Consider the following 11120-nt stretch of genomic DNA (forward strand, 5'->3'; position numbering starts at 1 on the left):
TGCGATGCAGGTGCCTCAGGCTCCTGAATTATTCGTCATTACAAGGGGAGATCGTATGTAACCCCCTTCTTTTCTAACCATTATTCTTCCATCTACCACTGCTTGACCCCATTCCTAACCTCACAGCTAAAATTAACCGTATCCATTGAACCGTGACAATGTGAAGAGGGAGACGACGTCAATGCATGAAGAAGTAACTGTGAAGTGTAGAAGAGATTTTCTGGGCAAATCAAATGGGGGGTACCACATCTGAGGTATGCTGATTCACCCAATTCTTGCACCCTTTTTCTCTCACCAGAGAAGCTACCGCTCCCAACCTGCAGAATACTCCCAGTAGTAGCTCGTGAGGCAGGCTTCATGATTTCCAATAAATATGAGGTGGAAGATAGTGTAAGGTTTGGGCAGAGACACTGGGCAGTGCCAGTACTGTGGATTTTGCAGAACAACACTCAACTACAGTACAAGAAGATACCCCTCTACAGCAATGATAAAGTCAGGTACAGGGCTCTCCGGACCGGTTCTAGGCTTTGCAAGACTCTGTGCACCAAAATATCAGCAAGATTCCATAATTTGCATATGTATTGACATCGCTGGAAGGAACAATACAGAAAACGCCAACACAAGGAGTGACCTCAATCTTTTATACTCTAGTACATCATGGGGAGTTACACTATACAAATGTAATAAGAAGTGGAAAATAACTTTGTGATGTACGTATGGCGGGGCACTAATATTATTTTAAAGGTAGCACCAGCTATAGGGACTCATTATGAGTTTGGTGGTATCTTGGCAGTAAATCCGCTGAGGTACCACCAAACGTATTTACCGTTACCACCACTTAGTCTGAATTACTGCCGTATTACAAGTGGCGTGTAAAGAAAGAGCTGATGTCCGCTCTAGTGCCCGCTCCCTCACCTCTTTCATACTGGTAGAATAACAGGAAGACTTTGTGAATGACGGCAAGTATTATCCCAATACTCCATCGAAAATATGAGCGACAGTATGCACTCAGATAACCATACTAAATATACCCTCGCACTGAGGTGGAGGAAGAATGTCGGCATACACCATGGGACATGGAAGAGCTGTAAATGAAATCAGACCAGAGAAAAGTAACGTTATGAAAGAAGATACTAAGACGAATTGAAACGATAGACAAATGCTTAAAGTATGATAATCTAACGGAAGTAGCAAGAGAAATATGTATGCAGGGGCAAATAAACCATATATACAAAGAAGATAAGTAACCAGATGAGTCGAGAATGTATATATGCAGAAACGCAAGCTAGGCGAGATAAATAGAAGCTTTCTGCAGTACAGACTATATTGTGAGGGAAGCGGCCATGTTGAAAAGGTGGATGTCGGATTGTTTCAAAACTATCTCAGAAGACAAACCAAGGCTGCAAGGCTGAAAGATGCTGAGGAGACAGTTTTCGTGCAAGGAACAAAGAATATCTGCTTGGCCGAGACTGGGGATGACAAATCAATAAATAATTGGAAGATACAAAGGGGGTTAAAATGGATAAACTATGGATGAAGGACATATTCCTCTTAGATTAAGCAGAAGCGAAAACATTCGCAAGTTCCAAGTATTGAACAATTAAGGAGGCAGAAAGCACATCTAAGATGGAACGAGCAAGTCTCCAGAGGGCAAGAGAAGTAATGACACCCAGTATAATCGAATCAAACGGCTGTAAATAAAAGGTTAAAATGAACAAATTCATGGTCTACTGCCACGTGACGCAGGGCTCAAAAACAAGGCCTATTCATTAAGCCTCAACTGATGATAGCGATGCACCTACGCTCCTTCAATATGTTCGAGAGTGAGTAAGATGCGACTTGTTATGCTTGCAAGATTTCCCTACTTCATTTGAGCTGACAAAAAAGTAGTTCTTTGCCATATTCTCTGAGTCTGTCTGGTTATTTGTTTACGAGAATGTTTATTATGGTAATTCCATTCAGTGCATAAGACAAGCCCAAACGTGCTAGAGCAGAGGTGGTATGGCAGGGTTAGTACCCATTGATTTTGGCAGAAATACCACTGGTGGAAATTCAGGAGGCTGCCGAAATTGCTGTTTTTTTGGAAGTAAGGTAGCGAAATTACCTCCAGACCCATAGTTCAGCGGTGCAGTAATGCAGCGGTAACAAAGTTACCACTGCATTACCACCATTTTTGGCCACACCACCAAACTCATGTCCCCTAATATGCATGCCATCTAAATATGGCAGTGGGGAGCATGTGCAAGGACGGCAATGGTGCAGAATGACAGCACCTGATAAGCTATGCATTATGTCACCGAGGTGGGCTGAATGAGAGAGTGACAGCCCACTACTGCACTATGAGCTTGGCTGCACATCAGGTCAGATTATAAACCAGCTCCCTGGCATGATTGTCACCGGAAGCTTCCGCTGTAGCGGTAACCCTAGATGCACAGAAAGCGCTTAAAATGGTGTCATGGGAATGCCAGTTCACTATCTTGGAGAAGATGGGGCTGGGTTCCACCATGATCTCATGTTCCCTCCCAGAGACTCTGTATGGCCTTGGCCTCTCATTTCATCTCTAAAACCCAGGACATCCTGTCCACCCTCTCCTCCTCCTCCACCTACTCCACACCGGGCCTGGCTGTGGCCTCCTCTCCTCCTACCTTCTCTTCCTTTTCCTTGTTCACCCCAGATGAGGTTTCTAGACCAGTCCGATCTATGAAAGTCTTGTCAAAACAGGTTCTTCCTTGTCATTCCAGAACTATCAAGGACCACATTGACACTCTTGCTCGAGCCCTGGTAGATTTCTGCAATTACTCTTTTGCTACTGGAACTTTCCTCCCCCTCCTAAAGCACTCCCCTGTGCACCCCCTCCTTAAGAACCCCTCCGCTGATCCTTCCTCTTTGGCTAACTATCACCTGATCTCTATCACTCCTTTCTTGGGCAAACGCTTAGAAAAGCTGGCCATCTCCCAGCTTAATCTTCACACTGAATTGGTTGGCTGTCTCCATTAACATCAGTCTGGCTTCAGAGCTGCCAGAAGCATGGACACTGCTCTCCTGAACAGCCGTGAAGACCTGCTCTCCAACCTTGATTCCAATACCCCCTGTGTCCTCATCTTACTTGATCTCTCTTCTGCCTTTGACACGGTCAACCATGCCATCCTGCTCATCTGTCTCGTTGATAACCTGGGTATCACCGATCAGGCCCTGGCCTGGCTGACCTCTTTCCTCTCTGATCGACCCTCCCAGGTCCAACTTGGGTCCTTCCTCTCTTTTATCACTATCTCTTCCTGCGGTGTTCCCCATGGGTTTAACTTCTGTCCCTGGCAGTTCAATCAATACCTGGCAATTCTTGGTCACTGCATTGCTGCTCTGTGCTCCAACTTTCAGTGCTATGCGGACAACACTCGTTTTCAGGCTCCCTTCCACCACTTCTTCTCCTTCTCTCATCTCTGACTGTCTGTCCACTATCCAGGAGTGGTGTGCCACAAATGATCTCTGCCTTAATGCCAGTAAGACTGAGTTTCGCCGTCATCTTCAACTCCACACTCTCCTTCTCTCCTCACATCTGTGTCATCTCTAAGAAGTCTCGCTACCATCTGCACCTCCTCAAAGGTATTCCTCTTTTCCTCTCCTTCCCTTAGAAGCCCACTGTCTCCAGGGTTCTGGTTCTCTTTTGGCTGGACGACTGCAACAGCCTCTTTCTAAATCTGCCTGCTTCTACTCTCCACCTTCTGCAACTCATCCTGAGCAGGAATGCATGACTTGTCCTTGGCCTCAAGCCCAGGGATCGTATCTCTCCAGGACTGAAATCTCTGCACTGGCTCCCAGTGGATGCAAGGATTAAGTTCAAAACCCTCTGCATTGTCCATGAGGTTTTCTGGGGCCTGGACCCCCAATGCCTCAAACTCTCTCTTCCTAAATATCTTCCTTCTCGAGCTCTACGCTCACTCGCCTCCAACTCCCTCAGGGTCAGTCGCTTCTTCAAGCAATGAGTTTGTGGTTGATCTTTTTCTTTGGCAGGGGCCTCCCTCTGGAACAGCCTCCCTGCCCCCCCTGAAACTTGAGGAGAACCATCTGCAGTTCTGAAAGCACCTCAGCACCTTCCTCTTTGCTTCTACTTTCTCTCTTCCTCTCCCCTGCTGAACTCCTGGCTGAAACTGCACTTGTCACCTGGCTATCCTCTGATTTCGGGCCCAGGTCCCCTCCCCCGCCAGCTGGACACCGGCACCTCCTCCCAGGCAACCCCAACACTTTGGAGCTGTTTCCGTATCCCTACAGCCCCTTCCAGCTCGTGAGCCTGATGTCTGCACTTAATCCTGCACTTGCCACTAGCTGGCTGAACTTTTACCTATTGTTCTATTCACTTCATTTATTCTTACTGTTGATCCTATGTATTGCAGTGCCCGCTCTCCATTTTCCCCCGCTCTTACCCTCTCCCCCTTCCCGTACACTTGCACGATATCAATGTCACCTGGACTAGTAAGATCGTTGTCCTTTTCTACCCCCTGTTCCTCCTCCCTTGCCTTGTAGCGCCTTGAAACACTTGTGTGTAGGCGCGTTATAAATGCCATATCATCTTATATCTTCTCCCTCAATGCCGCTTCCTGGTCGGGGTGTGCCTGTCAGCCCCTGCGCGCACTTGTGCACTCACAGAGCTGTCTTCCTAATTCGATTTTATTAGGTCGTTTTTAAAAAAAATTACCTCTTCACTTAGGACCCCCCTGGCAGCAGCACTTAGGCCGTTTGGACGCACTGTTTTCTGAAATATAGAAATTATAAAATATATGTAGTCATCTATAAATATATAAAGCCATTTCCTTCGTACTCGCTGTCCTGTAGAGCTCATCTTAACTGTAGACATGCAAATGGTGACCTGAAGAATACATTGTGTTCTGGCCTGGTCGCCCCTGTAAAAGTCACATTACTTGTACTGTGCAGAATATTGCAGTTGCCATGGTGATGAGTGAGTGAAAAAAATATGAACAAAATATCAACTGCAGTCTGCAGATTTGGTTTAACATGTCCAGCTGTGAAATCACCAGTCGGTAACATTGCCACGTATAACCCTGTACCGGTTTTGAAAGGTTTCAGATGAGGGACACAAGGGCATCCCATTGTTTTTGGTGCATTCAGTCTGAAGGAAGTGGTACAGACCGGGATAAAGTGTTGTTGGTACGTGTATGGGCGCCCCATATGCCACCATTCCATATTGGAGTCTTTCACAGAAGGGAAGCCTAGGTCTATGAATATGGAAAAGTAGGTCTCTACATTACCTACATTCTCCAAAATGTGTCCCCATCAAGGATGCGTGAAGCACTACTCATTCCCGTGCAGAGGTCTCATCAAATCCGAAACTGCATCTAAAGTTCCTGCCACCCGGGGGTGCTGTGGAGCAGCCTCGAGGCTCTGTGCCATGGCGCCATTCTAGTAGGCAGAAGCTCACACCATCAGCAAGGTTTTCGGATCTGTGTGAGACTGCTGTTGCCAGTAGCGGCGTTCTGTGGGGAACGTCTGGTTTGAATCTGCCGCTGCGAGGCTGGCTTCGACTGGGGTGCTCTGTGCGGCCTAGGCAGACCTCCGAGCCGTGGCACACCCGAGCTCCAGTGCGGCTGCAGAGGTGCATGCCCACATCAGAGCAGGTTGGCAATGCTGGCGGGGAAGAGTGCCGTGTCCCTGAAAGAGACCGCAGCTGCACATTCACAGCAGTATTGAGGAGAAGTAACCAAGGCACATCAGCGGTGAGCAGTGCATCGGAGTGGGTGGGCTGCATGGTGAGGGAAGCCGTTGCAGCCCTGACAGAGGCTGGTACAGGGCCGCGCTGCCGCACGATCACGGCAACATCAAGGAAGAGCACCCCTGGCACATTCACAGAGTGCAACGCCACCCAGGGATGCAGCAGGCATGTGTAGGCCCACGGGGAGACTGGCTGCTGAGGAGCGCAGCGCTGGTGTGAGGGGTGACCAGCGGGGGACTGCAGAGCAGAGACCCTGTGTGCTGCAGATTGAAACATAGGCAGGAGACTGAATCAGCAGGTCGATGCTGATTCTTCAATGACAAAAGGAACACAAGATTGAGCTAACCATTGGAGAGGTGGTCCGCTAAGCACATGATGACCCATGATGCATTCTGGGTAGCCCTGGGCCCATATTTGGAAAATACAGAGGTGAGCCTGCAAGTGGGTGTTGCGCACACGGCCAAAACTCACTCTTGTGGTGGTTTTGGTGGTCAAACGTCTGGGGGGCAAGAGCAGAGCAGTCTGATGGCAAGACAACAAGGGAGCCTGGCCAGCTGCATCAGAGCCACTAGCTGCATTGAATCTGTGACAAGAAGCCTGCACAGCTCTGCCCTCATAAAGCAAGGGGGCCATGACGCGAGGGGCTGGGGGCGGGAAGAAGTCTGGCATGATGGATAGATTTGCCAAATCTACCCCAGACAATCTGGGGAGCCCCAACAGTGGCCCCCTAGTTCCCCGGGGGCGCTGTGCACCCACAGAAATGCAATAAATGCTTGAGATGATGCAGAAAGGGTTTGTGTAATGCATCGACCTTGGAAGGTTTGGAACCAATGGAAGTACACCTAACATGGATGCTGGAAACTTCGTGTAGCGGTCTATGCATTATCCAAGATGGCCGCCAGCACGTATTTACGCACAACGCACCAGTGCTCCGATGCGCTCGTACCTTTCCAGCGCTTTGTTGCTGTATATTTCGCTACCTGTTATTGCTACCTATAGCTTTTCCTCTCTCTTCATTCATTATCTTTCATAGAGGTAAACGTACTATTTTTGGGTAGCTTATTTTTCTCTTAACGGTTTGATCCCTGTTAATCGCACTTTGAGGTTGTTCTTAACTCCTCAGTCCCGGTACTTTTCCTTCCTGCTTTACCTTGCTTATCTTTCTTTCTGACTTCTGTTTCATTTCTTTTCACTCCTTTTCTTTCACCTGGAGTCTCTTCTCTCTTGTTAAAGGCTTTCTAGTCTATTCATCAGTTCGTGGTTTCGCTGCCTTGGCGTTCTACTACCTTCCGACCAGTTTCCTGTGCTTCTATTGTGCCTCAGTACCTTCGGCACCACCAGCTACTCGATCATCTTCACCGAAGAAGCAACGGGTCTCGATTCTACTCTTCTATCCAACCTGAAGAAGACCATTCACACAGGGTTTTTTCTGCCTACGGCTTTTTCCCTGGAACAGCGGGTTGGCTCCTGGGAGGCTCCTGGGATTTGGTTCCTATCCATTCACGGTGGCCTCCGGGGAGTCACGCCCGTACTTGCATCAAAGAAGGAGTAAAGAAATCAGAAAGTCACAAAAGAAAGAGAAGACGGAACTCTGAGAAGAATTCGATAGGGATTCAGGTGAGGAAGAGTTTGAAAAGGGAACCAGGGTTGCACGTTTTGACAGTATACAATGCCAAAAGACAAAGAAAATGGCTACTCCAGAACAGGTTCAAGAAATGTGTAACGCCATTCAATCATTACGAGTCGATATGCAGAATTTACAGGCTGAAAATCAAGCTCTTCGTCAGCAAGTAGCAACTCGAGATGAAGGAAGAGGTGAACTACCACCGATGCCCTTGTCCATTAACAAGTATGATGGTGACCCTAAGGGAATGAAGGAATTTCTCGACGCTTGTACCATGTATTTCTCTTTTAGAAGGAGGAATTTTGAGCCTGGTAGATCACGTGTTGGATTCCTGATAGCTAACCTAACGGGTAGCGCCTCCAGTTACCTCTGATGATCCTTCAGTAAATGATTACGACTTATTTGTTCGCAATTTTAAGACTAGGTTCGAAAGACCTGAGGTTCAGTATTCTACATATGAGGCCGTTATGGATGTAAAACAAGGGAACCAAGACGTACAGACATATATTTCTCATTTCCAAGGTTTGGCAAGCTTAGCAGGATGGCCAGACACTGCGCAACAGACCATATTTCGAAGAGGGTTACACGAAGATATAAAGGATGAGTTGGCACGAGTCGAAAGGCCCGAGACGTTCTCCGATCTGGTTTCCTTGGTACTCCGGATAGATTTCAGGTTGCAGGAGAGACGCCAAGAGAAACGGAAGGGTCGAGGACTCCAATGGAACACCCAAGCTAGTGCACAATTTAAGGATCGTGTTTCTACAGAGGAACCAATGCAGATTGTTGCAACCAGAGGACCTCTGTCTTCTAAGGAGAGAAGATGAAGGAGAGAACACAATTTGTGCATGTATTGTGGTTCTCCAGACCATCAGTTGAAGGACTGTACAGTGATTCCATCTCGGCGTTCGGGAAACGAGCAACCCCGAGTCTACGCAAGGGAGACTACGGGGAAGGTGGCACAAACCCTTGCAACACCACTAACACAGGAGAAGACAACCGACTGATGATATTTCAAATAACTTTGAACTCTACTAATGGAGTCTCGATTCCAGTATTAGCCATGTTAGACTGCGGTGCTGCAGGCAACTTTATAGACTCCTCTTGGGCACAAGGCAAGGGTATTCCGCTCAGGCAGAAGAGGAAGCCCATTCCCGTGGAAGGTATTGATGGACGTCCCTTCTCGTCAGGACCTGTTACCATGGAAACAGTACCATTACAGATAACAATGAAGAATCATAGCGAAGAGATAATCTTTGACACTATCAGGGCTGCTCATTTTCCAGTAATACTTGGCATTTCTTGGTTGAGACTTCACAACCCTTCGATTGACTGGAGTGCTAATCGACTGAGTTTTAACTCAGATTTCTGTGGAAGGAATTGCATCAAGGAGCAACGGGTTGAAGTCTCTGCATGCCCTATCAATCAGTCTACAGTTTCTATTTCTGCCATTCCCGTTCAGTATCAAGAATACAAAGAGGTTTTCGAAGATGTTGTTCCCAAACTCCTCCCACCTCACCGACCTGAAGACTGCAGGATAGACTTAAAAGAAGAAGTCTCACTACCTTTCGGTAGGATGTATCCGTTGTCCCAGCAGGAAAAGACAGTCTTGAAAGAATATCTCGAATCCAATCTTCAGAACAGTCTGATTCGGAAGTCAAGATCCTCCGGAGGTGCATCACTTTTCTTCGTTGCAAAGAAGGGAACGAAAGAATTACGTCCATGTATAGACTATCGAGAACTAAACAGAATTACTGTTCGGGATCGTTATCCCATGCCCTTGATAAGGGACATTCTTGAAGCTGTTAAGGACTCCAAGATCTTCAGTAAGATCGATCTACGCGGGGCCTACCACCTACTCAGGATCCATGTAGGCGATGAATGGAAGACCGCGTTCCGAACACCGTTGGGGTTGTTCGAGTATTGCGTGATGCCGTTTGGATTAGTCAACACCCCATTGGTGTTCCAGCGGTTCATGGACCACATTTCCGCTGATATGCTAGGAACTTCCGTAGTAGTGTACTTAGATGACATTTTGATCTACTCTTCCACTCTAACTGAACATCGGACCCTGGTTAAGGAAGTACTGCAGAGACTCAAGGACAATCGTCTGTACGCTAAGGTCGAGAAGTGTATATTTGAGGCTACCGAAGTACCTTACCTCGGCTTCATTTTATCTTCTAATGGAATATGGATGGATCCGGATAAGGTAAAGGCCATTCTCAGGTGGCCTGAACCATCTTCCCCTAAGGATATTCAAAGATTTCTTGGCCTGGCTAATTTCTACCGTCGATTCATTCCTCACTTCTCGGAGATGGTACTTCCTCTGACATTGCTTCTCAAGAAGGGAAGTGTTTTCGAGTGGAATCCTTCAGCTCAATCAGCCTTTTCAGACCTCAAGAGACTATTTACCACAGCTCCGGTATTTATTCAACCGGATCAGTCAAAACCCTTTATAGTGGAAGCCGATGCTTCAGGCGGAGCCCTCAGAGCTGTATTGTTACAAGAAGATAATGAAGGATTGGAACATCCCATCGCCTACTACTCACAAATTCTTACTGTCAGTGAACGAAACTATTCTGTACTTGAGCGAGAGCTTTTAGCGATGAGAAGAGCTTGCAAGGAGTGGAGACATTTATTACAAGGGGCCACACATCCATTTCTGATTCGCACTGACCACAGGAATCTGTGGGTTCTTCAGCAGATGGAATGCCGCAATTCCCGTCATGCCAGATGGGCATACTATTTCTCCAACTTTGATTTCCAGATTACATATATACCAGGCTCACAAAATGGAGTAGCTGACGCCCTTTCTAGAAGCTGGGCGGAAGATCAAGGTACGGAAGTCAAATCTACTGAGAAGGAAAGGATGTTGCCTACCACAAGATTTATAGCAGTGATCAACTGTTTTCTTCAGAAGGTTAGGAAGGAATACAGGACATGGACTAGACAGAAGCTAATGTCTAAAGGTCTTCAAGAGCGAGATGGTTTATGGTTTCACAATTCGTCTCTCTTTCTCCCTTCTTCACAACTTCAAGCCAAGGCGCTACATTTTTGTCATGATCTCCCATTAGCTGGTCATAGGGGACAAAAGGCCACCTACAAATTATTGGACAGAGGTTTTTGGTGGCCTTCGATGAGAGCTGATGTTAACTCATATGTTAACTCCTGTTCGGTATGTGCTAGTGCAAAGGTTTCTAGACAGAGACCTTTAGGACTTCTCCAGCAAGCCGATTTACCTTCTCGACCGTGGGAGAATCTATCTATGGACTTTATTGTAGATCTACCTCCTTCTCAGGGAAAGACAGCTATTATGGTTACGGTTGATTCCTTTTCCAAACAGGCTAATTTTTCCTCTTTAACAGGAGTACCTTCCGTTTCTGAGACAGTTTCTGTGTTCTTACGAGACATAATAAGACTGCACGGATTTCCTCGAGTAATCATCTCGGACAGAGGAGTACAATTCTCCTCTAAATTCTGGTCCATTCTGTGTAAGGAACTTGGTATCCAAAGAGCATTATCATCAGGATACCACCCTCAATCCAATGGACAAACTGAGAGACTAAATTCCACACTGGAGGAGTATCTGCGGTGTTTCTGTAACAAGGAACAAGACAATTGGGCATCATTGTTACCCATGGTGGAGTTCAAGTATAACAACACGGTACATACAGCTATTGAAATGAGTCCTTTTCAGTGTACCTATGGTTATCATCCGCATTTTCTACCTCCCGATACAGCAGGAAGTACCAAGGCCCCGGCTGTAGACGAGGCAGT

The sequence above is a fragment of the Ambystoma mexicanum genome, chromosome 4q (assembly GCF_040938575.1).
Source record: "Ambystoma mexicanum isolate Mex_15411 chromosome 4q, UKY_AmexF1_1, whole genome shotgun sequence".
NCBI lineage: Eukaryota > Metazoa > Chordata > Amphibia > Caudata > Ambystomatidae > Ambystoma > Ambystoma mexicanum.